This window comes from Carassius carassius, chromosome 40, assembly GCF_963082965.1.
Source record: "Carassius carassius chromosome 40, fCarCar2.1, whole genome shotgun sequence".
Lineage (NCBI taxonomy): Eukaryota > Metazoa > Chordata > Actinopteri > Cypriniformes > Cyprinidae > Carassius > Carassius carassius.
The window spans coordinates 22,396,602-22,410,567 of NC_081794.1; the positions used below are offsets into that span (position 1 = coordinate 22,396,602).

General features: G+C 38.5%; 1 long non-coding RNA gene across 2 annotated transcripts; it reads right to left on the bottom strand.

Moving 5' to 3' along the window:
* Positions 1-1,348: 1,348 nt before the first annotated feature.
* LOC132122407 (uncharacterized) lies at positions 1,349-13,288 on the bottom strand. 2 transcript variants are annotated; one of them, XR_009426374.1, is made up of 6 exons: positions 13,193-13,288; positions 10,683-10,741; positions 8,173-8,263; positions 3,195-3,424; positions 2,086-2,114; positions 1,349-2,015 (listed from the first exon to the last, which is right to left on the bottom strand). It is a non-coding gene; the product is annotated as an uncharacterized LOC132122407 (long non-coding RNA). The 2 variants fall into 2 exon arrangements; XR_009426373.1 differs by having other exon boundaries at positions 1,349-2,114.
* Between the last annotated feature and the right edge of the window lie 678 nt (positions 13,289-13,966).

The window sequence follows — 13,966 nt, forward strand, 5'->3', positions numbered from 1 at the left end:
TCTCTGGACGTTCCATTTCGTCTGACAAACTCTTTCTGCTATTCTCCATGTATTTTATTCTTTTCTTTGGCTGTTTTAGCGGTGTAATGAAGATTATGATTATGTGGAGCAGCTGTATTACTGCAGGATCCTCAGCAGGTAGTCCTATAGTGCTCACCGAACGGCTGCCACTCTGAATGATGATACCTGCTTCAAAGGGTGGCACAGTGCTTAATCTATCACCATATCTAGTCAGCGCTAGCCCACAAATATTCTCCTTCTCCTATGCCTGTTTGTGTGTGTTTTCTGCCTCAAACCATTTCCACTATTTGGCCCTTGTTCCACTTATTGTACACTGCTAATATAAGCTCCCTTAATATTAATTTATGTTTAGCCAAGCGAAAAGTTCTCTAGAAAAATCTGACTATGAATCAACTGCCTATCAGCGTTAATGTGCCCGATTGAGGCTGGTGATGACATCTGAGAAGGTCTCTGGCCTGCTACCCTTCCTCCATCAACATTTGTCTCATCCTCATCTTGGTTTATTAAAACAGGGGTTTTCAAGCTTTTTGGTGCCAGGACATATACACACACACACACACACACACACACACAGAGAGAGAGAGAGAGAGAGAGAGAGAGAGAGAGAGAGAGAGAGAGAGAAAGAGTGAGTAATTATATACCTATTTATCTTCTGTCTGAGATAAATGTTAAGCATGATATAAGGATCCTTATTAAATAGTTGGCTTTTATGTTGTCACTGTTCTGTAGCCAAAGCAAACATTGTATCCATATTAACATATTATCTGGAGAATATTTATTTTGTATTAAGCTGACAGTGTAATTTTTCTACCAACTGTAAGAGTAATGTTACATGTATTCACCTTAATTTTTTTTTTGTCAGTAGAATAATTGTAAGGATAATAATGAAAAGTTTTTTTGCAAGCAGAGTCTTCAAAAAGCTATATAATAATAATAATAGACAAAATATCTTATTATTATTACTACTATAATTTTCTATTAAATTAATATACATATATATCTTAAATATAATCCATCTTGCAGTCCCCTGCAAAAAAAAAAAAATTATATGATCAATTAGTAACAAGGTTTTCCATAACTTTAACTCATCAATTTAATTTAACCAATTTCATTTTTTAAAGTTATATGAGAATTCACTTGATATTTTAAGTCTGTTTAATATAATTTTAAATAATTTGTACAGCCAATTAGATTCTACTTTAAAATATAAGGCTGCAACTGAAATTTTTTCACAGTGCATTCTTAAAGCACAGTACAGTAAAAGTATTGTTACATATGCTGTAAGGGGCTTGATTATGTATAAAAGTTGTAAAAAAAAATGTAAATACGGTAGGAATTAAAGCAATAGGAATTATTTTGAATGCTAATGGAAAGAGGCAGCTGGTGATTATGGGAAAACTGGTGGGATGCTCCTCCCACCGGGTTAATGACATCACCAGCATCATCGTTCATGAGACTCGACCTGCCACGACAGTGTTACCATGGCACCTGCATGGATGGCGCCCTTTCTTTGGGTCCTGAGGGGTAAGAGGGCACATCCAGTCTGGGGTCAGAACCCTCACATCTCATCAATGTGTGTGGGGTCGTTTGAGGGGTAGAGGCGAGTGTTTGAGAAGATATATCTGTGTGTGCGCGTATGTGTTAAGAGAGGGGGACTTGAGTGATGATGGGATGATACTTTGTCCTGTAGCCCAGTTCTCTGGACTGTGGCCGTCTTTCTCTGGCGTTGATTGAACAGCGGGTCACTGATAATGAAAGACACACACTGCCACCATCTATCTGCCAGTGTTGTTTTGAAGAACCCCCAAACGATTTGTCACGATCACCCTTCCCCCATTCCCTCACCTTCTATCTCTCCATCTCTTGTCCTCCCCATCCTTTTCATTAATCACCCTGAAAAAGCCTCATCATGTAACATTAGCCACTAAAGGGTCATTCTGGGCCTGTAGAAACAGTTCCACTCCTGTGCCAGGGGTATCATGGTCATTGGCATACTGTAGTATAATCACAATGCTATAATTAGAGTTCTTGTTTTCATGCTCGAAAACAATAAAAACTGCTTACCCAGATGGCAGGAAGTCATGGCTTTTGCTCTGAATGAGGAAAACGGATTGCAGAACATGAAAAACAGGTATTTCCCAACAATGGAAACAATGACATGACACTCTTTCACCATCCTCCCTGCATGATTAATATTCTTTTGCAACACACATTGCAAGAGCTGACTTGCTCAGAATGTAGCATGACTTCCAATGCTGTCCTGTTGACAAAGCATCAAAACTCAAGGAACGTTCCGGGTACAGTACAAGTTACAAGTGACAGCCATTGTGGCATGATGTTGATTACCACAAAAATTCAATTCCTTTTCTTTAACACATGAATACATTAAACTATTTGCTCTTTCAAAAGTATATTCACAAGATATGAACAATATGTGTGGTAACGTTATTTTAATATGACAAATTGCTTACTACCTATCTTTTGTAAAGATACAGTATACAATTGTAATTTTATCTGCAATTCCCCGACAAGGTAATGCCCTAAAATCACTGTAAAAATTTGGTACTAAATCGTTTTGCAGCTCAAATAAAACTCAAGTTTTAACAAAAGTAAGTCCTTTTATAAAATTGCAATACTTCACATTCATGCTTTTAAATCCTCTAAATGACTGGTGCCATTTACTTCGTTTATAAGTACCTCAATGTAACCTTGATTTTTGGTTTAAAAAAAAGAAAACATTTGAGCAGAATCTATTTTTTGATAACCAACATTATACCATGTATGCTGTTGACTGAACCTAGCCTGAAAAATTCTTAATTCAACCCGAAATTCTTAATAAAGAAAGTGATGTACAAGTTGAAACGATTTTTTTGTGATACTGAACATTATACTTTAGGCATGTGTGTTGCAAAATCACATCTGTGCTCCCTGATTTCCAGAATGTATAAGTGTTCACTAATCCATTTAACAGGATTTCAAATCCAACTCAAATACGGTTTCAAAACAAGGAAAGGCTAAGATTACATGGCAATGGAAAAAAGGGCATTCTTATTGTCACTAGCCCGTTTGCGTACTCCCACATGTACATCTGGCTCGCTGTGCAACAGCAGCTTGGGATAATGACAAGAAAACAAGCGTGCCTTCAGCAGGACAACACATTTGTTTGGACCTACTAGGGTTTTTCTGCTTTCCCCCTCCTCCGTTTTCATCCTTTCCGACTTGCTTCCTTTTTTCTTTTCCTCTCTCTCCAGGCTCAACGTCTGTCACCGTGAGGTAGATAGACTGCACTCGTATCTTCTCGGGGGTCTAAATGCCACCTGGCATCATCCACGGATGGGCCAATCTATTCTCATTTTCCCGGCATATGTAGGGGGGCAGGTGGGTACAGCAGGAGGGACGCTCCCTAAGAATTCAACAGATAATAGTGAGGAAAAAGGGTGATAAAAGATGAAATAATGCACAGAAATGAACAGCTGTTTTTTTCTTCTTCATGTGCACACATGAGTTTTTAACATCACTGGAAAAGATTTTATTGGTTAAAGAAACTTGTAATTATATCAGAAAAAAGTAATTGTAGCTCTATTTCTCATAACTGTGACTTAATATCTCTCAAATGTAAGTTAATGTCTAATTTTAAACTCACTATTATTCTGAGACAGCTTACATAGCATATGACTGTACATAATGTACATGCTGTTTTTTATAAATACACTTTTTTAGATTTTCTCAAATTCTTACGATTTATTATCTCACATCTTTATATGTTTTACAAAAACATCTGCTCATTGGATACGCATCTCAGGTGCTCTGTGTGGAAATCAGACATTCAATATTTTATTAAAAAGAACTGAAATTTTAAGGATTTAGAACCACCTTTTAGCAAAATGACAGGAATCAGAGAATTGCATGCATGCAATTTCCATACTTAGACATTTTCCATCTGTTGTCCAGCGCAAGATGCGTGAATGCGGAGAAGCTTGAATGAATTCCAGCACTTGCCACAGCTGACATGCTCGTGCCATTCAAGACCACAAGCATATGGGTGATGATAGCCTATGAACACGCTTAAAATGTTCTCCATGCTTTTGGCTCTGGCACAAAAAATAGTGGAGGCGAGATCCACTCCACTTCCATTGAAAACAGAACTACAGTGCTGAAAAGCAGCATCTACAGAAAGTTTACTGACAGCGAATAGCCGCCAGCTACAGTCCCTCAATAGGCACCACCACCATGCAAAAACAAACGCTCTTACACACACTCAGCATTCATGCACCTTTCAAGGGGCTCCCTGCTCCTTACCCAAATATTTGTCTTTCTTTCTTCCTATGTACATGTATTTATTTTGCTGATCAATGCCTATATACATTCATCTTTGTAGAACACCACCCAACCCAACACACACACATACACTTCCAGCTTTAAAAGATTTATCACATGGTGTAATGGGGTACCTGGTGAACAGCGTGAGCTGGTAATTAAATACAGGTCTGTAAATGTCACCGTTTTTAATACCATGGCAGCAGTGACGCTATTTTTATTTTTGTTTGGTCTTAATTGTCACCCTCGTTCCACTCGTTACGGCCATCCCTACATTACACCGCCTTGTCCTCACTGGCTTTGAATGACGGAGTATTTCACATTTAAGAACCTCGTTCAAAGGCCTTTGTCACTCCGACACACAAGACGGTGGGAAAGCGCAAGAGAAAAAGAGCGGAAATTAGGAGTCAGAAGACTGACTGAATTAGAATGTTGGATGGCCATTAAAAGCGGGACGTTTTGACAGGGCTGGAGCACACTAGACTACCTGGTGGGGAAGGCGAACAGGTTGTGGTGGCGGCTGCTTGTAGCTGTGTATGGTACACTGAGGTTTGTTTGTTTTTAGCTGTGGACCTAGGAGAGAGCTGGCTATGTGCCCAGGATCAAATAGAGATGGAAACCTGCAGCATGTGCTGTATGTAAAACACACACACACACACACACACACACATACACACACACACACACACACACACACACACAGATTAAATAAATAATGCTAAAAATGTTTGTTTAAGGGTGTTTTGGCTTCCTTACCATTTTGAACAAACTTTCAGGAACACAGGTACTTCCATCTCCATGCATTCAATTACAATTAATTTTAAGTCAAATAAACAAACATAACAGGTGAGTTGAATTAATGTTCAAATAAGCCTATAAAAATAGGTTGAACAACAACAAAAAATACATGAAAATGTAACAAACTGATTCTATGAATACTGGGAACACACACACATACACACACACACACACACATATATATACAGTATTTATATATTTTTTATGTATGCAACTAAAAAGTCAGTTCACAAGTTAATTTAAATGGGTTATTGGCACAGTATAATGATTGAAGAATTTAAGTCCTGGCAATTTAACATTTCAGTATTATCAAGAAATTTAACCCAAATTGTTTTAAATTAATGAATTTAAAAGTAATTATTTAAAATAATACAAAAGGCCTTCCCTTGTAGTTATAAGGTGGATGTACATTTTTAAGTATTTCATTTCTAAAAGTATATTTCACAAATGTGAGAGCTACTAACAAAAAATAGCTAACTACTTTGAAGACAATATTTAAAATATGTAACTAATTACATCATAGAATTATTATTATTTTTTAAACCAGAACAGCATTTTTCTGGCTCCAAAACTAAAATTATTTAAAATCTTAATTCTAAACAGATTAATTACTTTTAAAAGCTACAAACGCAGTGATATTTTAGAAACACAATTATAATATTTACTAATATGATTAATAGGAACCTAAATATCTAAAATTGCAGAAAATAATTACAAATAAAACCTTTATATATAAAAAGTACTACATATTTTATTCTAAAAATGCTGTGCAGGGACTTTTTAAAATCTTATTTACAACCCGAATTCCGGAAAAGTTGGGAAATTTTTTAAATTTGAATAAAATGAAAACTAAAAGACTTTCAAATCACATGAGCCAATATTTTATTCACAATAGAACATAGATAACATAGCAAATGTTTAAACTGAGAAAGTTTACAATTTTATGCACAAAATGACCTCATTTCAATTTTGATTTCTGCTACAGGTCTCAAAATAGTTGGGACGGGGCATGTTTACCATGGTGTAGCATCTCCTTTTCTTTTCAAAACAGTTTGAAGACGTCTGGGCATTGAGGCTATGAGTTGCTGGAGGTTTGCTGTTGGAATTTGGTCCCATTCTTGCCTTATATAGATTTCCATCTGCTGAAGAGTTTGTGGTCGTCTTTGACGTATTTTTCGTTTAATGATGCGCCAAATGTTCTCTATAGGTGAAAGATCTGGACTGCAGGCAGGCCAGGTTAGCACCCGGACTCTTCTACGATGAAGCCATGCTGTTGTTATAGCTGCAGTATGTGGTTTTGCATTGTCCTGCTGAAATAAACAAGGCCTTCCCTGAAATAGACGTAGTTTGGAGGGAAGCATATGTTGCTCTAAAACCTTTATATACCTTTCAGCATTCACAGAGCCTTCCAAAACATGCAAGCTGCCCATACCGTATGCACTTATGCACCCCCATACCATCAGAGATGCTGGCTTTTGAACTGAACGCTGATAACATGCTGGAAGGTCTCCCTCCTCTTTAGCCCGGAGGACACGGCGTCCGTGATTTCCAACAAGAATGTCAAATTTGGACTCGTCTGACCATAAAACACTATTCCACTTTGAAATAGTCCATTTTAAATGAGCCTTGGCCCACAGGACACGACGGCGCTTCTGGACCATGTTCACATATGGCTTCTTTTTTGCATGATAGAGCTTTAGTTGGCATCTGCTGATGGCACGGCGGATTGTGTTTACCGACAGTGGTTTCTGAAAGTATTCCTGGGCCCATTTAGTAATGTCATTGACACAATCATGCCGATGAGTGATGCAGTGTCGTCTGAGAGCCCGAAGACCACGGGCATCCAATAAAGGTCTCCGGCCTTGTCCCTTACGCACAGAGATTTCTCCAGTTTCTCTGAATCTTCTGATGATGTTATGCACTGTAGATGATGAGATTTGCAAAGCCTTTGCAATTTGACGTTGAGGAACATTGTTTTTAAAGTTTTCCACAATTTTTTTACGCAGTCTTTCACAGATTGGAGAGCCTCTGCCCATCTTTACTTCTGAGAGACTCTGCTTCTCTAAGACAAAGCTTTTATAGCTAATCATGTTACAGACCTGATATCAATTAACTTAATTAATCACTAGATGTTCTCCCAGCTGAATCTTTTCAAAACTGCTTGCTTTTTTAGCCATTTGTTGCCCCCGTGCCAACTTTTTTGAGACCTGTAGCAGGCATTAAATTTTAAATGAGCTAATTAAGTGGATAAAAGTGTAAAATTTCTCAGTTTAAACATTTGCTACGTTATCTATGTTCTATTGTGAATAAAATATTGGCTCATGTGATTTGAAATTCCTTTAGTTTTCATTTTATTAAATTTTAAAAAAAGTCCCAACTTTTCCGGAATTCGGGTTGTAAGATTTAATTGATTTATTGATGCAACTGCTGAAACATATTTTTTAACATCATCCCACCAGCTGTTTATATTATTGTCCTGTGTGTCTTTGTCCGTCGCCTAATGACAATACGAAACATTGCAAGAGCATTGCTGTGTTCCACCATCTCAAACCGGTGAAAAGACAAGATTGCTTTTGTCCGCTGTAACGCTTCCCCCCTGACTCAAGCCTGAGCCCCCACCCTCTGCCAATTAACTGTGTGACCATAATGGATGTTGTTTGGCATGTTTTGCTGTGGGCAGATTGAATTAGCAGCCGGGTGGGGTTCGACTCTGAGCGATTTGAATGATTATCTTAACGTCTCTTACAGCGGTAATGAAACACAGTTATACGTTCCCTCAGTTCTGTTAAAAAACACACACACACCTGAGAGACAATTTTTGATGAATCAGGCCTACGTGGGGCAAATGGGAGGTGAAGGAGGAAAAGAGAAAGAGGAGGGAGCTGTGAGGGGGAAATCAGACGATGCACAGAACAGATGGATCCTGCGTTCAAGCACTTGAGTTCCTGATGAAGTGAATCTATTATGAGACACCCACTTTCTTCAAGCTTTGTGAAATATTGAATTGAATAAATGTATCATTTGGGGTGGATTTACCTCTCTCTCCCTTTGTATCCATCCAGCCTTTCCCCTTCTCCATCCGCTCTGTCCCTCGTCCAGAATCTTGAACATTTCCTTCCCTCTCTCTCTGGAAAAGTGAGAAAGTGAAGGCTCAGAATTGAGGGTAACAGAGCACCAGACACAGCCCAACAGCTTTTAACTTAATTCTGTTTGCATATGAGATCAATTAGCTTTTCAACAGAGTTGTTTCACTGATTATTCACCCCTGTTTTCAATTACACCACACTGCCGCGGGATTTGTGGAAAACGGGGCAAATCCTATCAGACTAAGTATGACTTTTCCTCCCGCTATGATTGGAGGCAGTGTCAGGGTTTCTTTGCATTGACGAGTGTCTGCTCCTGATACTACTTCCTTCTGTTTGTCATCTACGGTGCTGCTGAAGGAGAATAGTCGCCTTGAGCAAGAGCCCAGTGCCGCATTCTAATTTAAATTCAGTTTACTCGGAACAGTACGCAGTTGTCCCGCGGGACAACCTTTACACTTGTTATTTGATTCCATCAGGTTGCCAATATTAAATAAACATTATTTGTTGTTGTTTTATTACTTTGAATATCCATTATCAGTTGTCCATGGCTAATTTTTTTTAATTTGTGAGATCTTCCAAGATGCTCATAAATCATCACCTCTAATGGATCTATAAAGAAATCAATCAGCCAAGTTGGCACATTTCCATATGAAATTCGGAGTTTCATAAATTTTTCGTAATACAGTAAGTGCCTCGGTTCAGAGTAGTCTCACAGCTCATTCCCTGGGTTATAAAACACACCATGTTGCAGATTTAGAAACCCCAAACATACTGCAAATCAATCGTTATGAGCACTGCCCCCCACATAAACGGAGCACATAGAGACCTTTCACAGCCTCCTGTGCATATCATCTCTCACATTACCCCGCAGGCCAAAACGGCATTGGGAAAGAATTCATGTAGCCATTTGCAAGAATCATTTTCTTCTGATATCTAACTCGCGCATATATCGGCTAAGTTAGTGCTTTTCACATGCCTATTTGCATAGGTTCAGGGTTCAGGCTTCTTATTTTACGAAAAAACATATGACTTCCATGGAAATTTGTGTATGGTGGGTGTATATGTACATATTCAACAAACCATGGCAAGAGTCAATAACTGAAAGTTTTGATTCTCGCCAGCATGGTTTTGGCTGAAACTCAAGGGGGAGGTGTGGGGGGCTATCGTATTAGTTTCTGAATCCGCAAAACGGCTGCTCTGGGCTTTGCTGCCAGCCTCGTTCAGCATGCCCGCCGTTCCAGACTGATTGTTTGATTGTGGGGGGGGGGGGGGGGGGGTGCAGTTCTTCAGAACAGTTTACAGCCCTCTGGCTCCACTGTCATTTTTCAAAAACAGCTGTAAATCAAAGCGCTGTTTACTCAAGAATTCAGGTCATCAATTAAAAGAGCCGAAATTTTGTAGAATGCGTCTTTCCAAAGGTGTTCTCGCTAGGTCCTTCAGAAGGCTGTTTTTTTTTCCATTGGAAATTCACACCAACCCGACTCCACAATATGTGTGTGTTTATCCCTAGGGGTCTGTACTAGTTGATAACATAAGGTGTGTGTGGTCAGTGCATGTGTGTGCATACCTGCTGATGTCTACTACTACAAAACCACCACCTAAAGGGGCTATCAAGATGTAATTCTCCATTGAAGACACCTGCCCAATGCTGGATCTTTGTGCAAAGCAAAGACGAGAAAAGAAAATACCCACCACCCTTATTGCGATAACGTTACTTTTGGAAGAAAGAGCTGGAGAAATAGACTAGATCAGGTCACCCAGCCCACATCGCAGGTTTGTTCTAAACAGGTGTAATGATCCAGTGCTTTCCACACTGTTGACGAGCGGAACAGGATTAGAATTTCTCAATACAGAGTGGGAATAAACAGACCAAGCTGTAACCGGCTGGGACATGGAGGCTCAGAATGACAGTAACAAGTGGTGGCGTGGACAGTTGGTGTTATAATTACATCACGAACGGGTCGTTAGTGGAAGGTCAGCACGTTCTGACACCACACCTGGTGACGGACCCGTCAAAAATGGCTCGGGAGGATTAGTGCGTGCTGAACACACCTTGTTCAAATCCATTATGACTCTCAGCACGCTAAAATTGGAAAACGGGTTCTAGAAAATCATTAAGAGCAAAATTAAAATAGTGAAGAAAATAATGGATCAGGCAATATGACGAAGGCTTCTAAAGGTGCCTTTATTATGGGCCAAAGCAACCCACGCAGTCCCCTCCGTCGTTTCTAAATTACCAGATGCCCATTTTAGAGGATGCCACATGCCATTAAAGCCACAGCAGTCCTGACTGCAGTCATAAAGGTTTATTGCCACCAGTAAATGAAGAAATAGAGGCAAAGCTCACATGCAAAGACATTCACCGGGGAGCCCACATCTGGATCTTAAATTGTTCCTCATTTGAATCGAATTTGCCATTCGATTCATGCCGAGAGATAACGGTCATTGATTTAGACTTACAGCGTAACGGGGTTTTCACTCTGACTTGGCTTGGAGCAAACAGAACCGATACTGACAGCCTGAAAGAGGAAAAGCATAAAAGCTAGTTAACTCGTTCACATTCCTAATTTATTTGTGTGCACAAAAAGGACACCAAAAATACATTTAAAAAAGCACAGCCATGAAACATTCTTATTATTTAATTTATATATATTCAATCTATATATATACTTATTAATTAATTATTATTAATTAATAATTTTTTAATATAATTAACATATACTTGGTCGTCAAACTGTGAAGAGCAAGCTCATGAATCTGGATTCTGGAAAATATTAAATGCATCAAATCTTGACTTTTTTTTTCAGTTCAATCTTTCACATATGAGTGGATTTGTCCTCTTTGTTTTATGGGAAATGGGGGTTAAAATGTATTTACATCAACAAAGCCCTTTAACCTGAACAGTCCCTTCAGCATTTGAGGGAAGTGTTTCCATGGAGACACAGTGAAGCCACAGGAGATTCCTCAATCGTGATGGTGCTAATAAAACAGTAACATTCCCAAATGGTTACATTTCCACTTTGCAAAGGTTATGATTGTTTAATTTGTATCTCCTTTGATAGACTGCAGTATGATCTGCTGTATTCTGTGTTTATAACTGTGTTATAAAACTGTTTGCACACGATTCACTGAACCTTATGTTATGTGTGATGATAACATATATGCTGCTACTTGTCTAATTTTTGACTGGTGGATGATAAAATAAGTGGCAGAAAAAAAAATCCCATTAACTTTCATTTACGAATGGAGTAGAATATCAGACTTTGATTGTTTGGGTTCTTGCATGGGTGTGAGCAAGCACTACTTATAATTAATATCAAAAAAGGTATAAATCTAGCAGCACTAAGCAAATACTGTACTACATAAGCTAACAGGACACTCCTTCTGTGCAGTTTTGCCACTGATCTCCTGAAGCAGACATACTAAAGGCCTCTATAAACTCCTACAGAAGTCAGATGGTGGGCCGTACCGTGTTGGTTATACAGGAGATAATGACAGCACAGCGGCAAACTGGTTTAGTGTGTCTGTCAGTCAGTCAGTGCTGCCTCAGGCCCCGACACACCTGTGTTATGGTTAAACGTAAAGCCTGTTTTCGCAGTGTGTGTGTGTATGCGGGGATTTGCTTAAGGGGGTTGGGGAGTCGGTTGAGCGGGAACTGCTGAAGTGGCAGGTGGAAGCTTTCAGTGACAAAACAAACTCAGTCAACATTTTTCTTCTCAGCAGTGCACTCAATCTTTTTTCACTCTTTCTCCACCTTTCACTATCCGTCTTTATTTCTTTAAGTCCCCACTCCTTTATTTACTTTTCTTTATCTTTGTATAAGTGAGTAAACAAGTAAAAGCAACACTAACAACTTATCAGGGTGGTTCTTCAACTTTAACCACTTTTATGACCCAAGAGCTGATTTTTATTAACAAACTGATTTCAACTATTTTCTTTTAGTTTAATGAAGGTCCTAAAAATTTATGATATTTTTGTTATTATAATACTGATTATTGGTTATTAATACAATGCATTATTTCCAAGAAGTATGCAAAAAGTGTGAAAATATTGTGTAAATTGTTTAAGACACACTAGCACACAAAAAAGTCTGGTGTCAGTAGGATTTTTTATAAATTCTTATTTTTATTCATATATATATATATGGAGAGAGTACAGTGTAAAAGTCTTTACAGTTACTTTGGTGCATTTGCTGAATAAAAATGTATATATAAAAAAATTATTTTGTGCTCAAGAAACATTTCTTATATATATATGGATCTATGGATCTTATATAAAATGTCACTGTGGCAGAAATGACAATGTGGTAGAAATGAAATGTCAACTAACACAGCTGTACATGCCAGTATGCCAGTAGACAAATGAATAAACATTAAAAGAGTGAAATTCAGTTTGCCATAGGGCAAAAAGTACACTAACAATAAAATAACAGCAATAAAGATACTTTTTCTAAAGGACAGCTTGACTCTAGTGACTTTAAATTCAGAGTATCGTGGCAAACTACAGTTTCAAAGTAGCTTTCCCAACACCGTTTCTTCTTTAACTCCCTCAGTCTCTGTTTTCTCCCCAGTGACTGTCCGTATCTTTCACCCTTCTACGTTTGTCACTTATTCTTTGGCTTCATCGGTTTTAACAGTTTTTTCTCCATTTATCTCTCTCTCTCTCTCTCCCTCTTTATCTCTTTTATTCCATCCTTTCTCTCCATCTCCCGCTCTCTGAGAGTGCTTATTGTAGTGCCTGAGGAGGACATAGACAAAGAGCGTTTACGCTTCCCTACCACCTCCTCTCGGTCTGTGCTTCCCTGAGGCGGTCTCCTCCACTATCACCCCCTCCCCTTCTCTCTCCATTTTCCACCACTCCCCCTGCCACTCTCACCAGGGTCCTGTCTCGCTCCTTCCCCATTTTCTCTTGTTCATCGAACTCCGCTCTCTCCATGCGCCCCCTCCCTCCCGCAGGTCTGTTGTTCTCACCATGTCACTCCCTCCGTATCTATCGTCTCTCTCTCCGTTCCTCTCCCTGTGTCACCGACACCTCTGCTCCCTTGGCTCCCACAGTCACATGAACACACAGACACAACACACTGTAGGGAGGGTGAAACATATATGTTGCTTTAATGACAGCTCTTTATACATAAAATCAACATGAAAGCAAAATTGAGCCTTATTACTTTAATAGATGTTCTTATATTATTGTGCAAAATTCATCAGAGCATATTAAATAAAAAAAATCTTTGTCTTCATGATACATTATCATAAATCGGGTTATGGGTTGCAAATAAGCCGATAATTAATTTTATCTCATGTCTGATAATGGTAAAAAGCCCACATTAAAATTAAAATATAAATTAGAATATAATATACTAACATGATACACTTAGGCCTGGTTTCACAGACAGGGCTTAGACTAAGCCAGGATTAAGCCATAGTTCAATTAGGACATTTAATTATTTTTTATAAATGTGCCTTACAAAAAACGTTACTGGTGTCTGTCTTGAGACAAAACAAAGGCAGTGATATTTTATAAGATCAATCAGTGCAAGTTTCTTTCAATTGAAACAGCTCAGACTTACATTTTAGTCTGGGACTAGGCTTAAGCCTTGTCTGTCAAATTGGGGGTTAAAGTATGTAAAAAAAAAAACAAAACAAAACATTAAGCAGTCCATTTAAATGCTACAAATGAAGTAATAATGTCAACATCATGATGTACAGCATGAAAAAACGATATTCATTTTGAGATTTGATAAA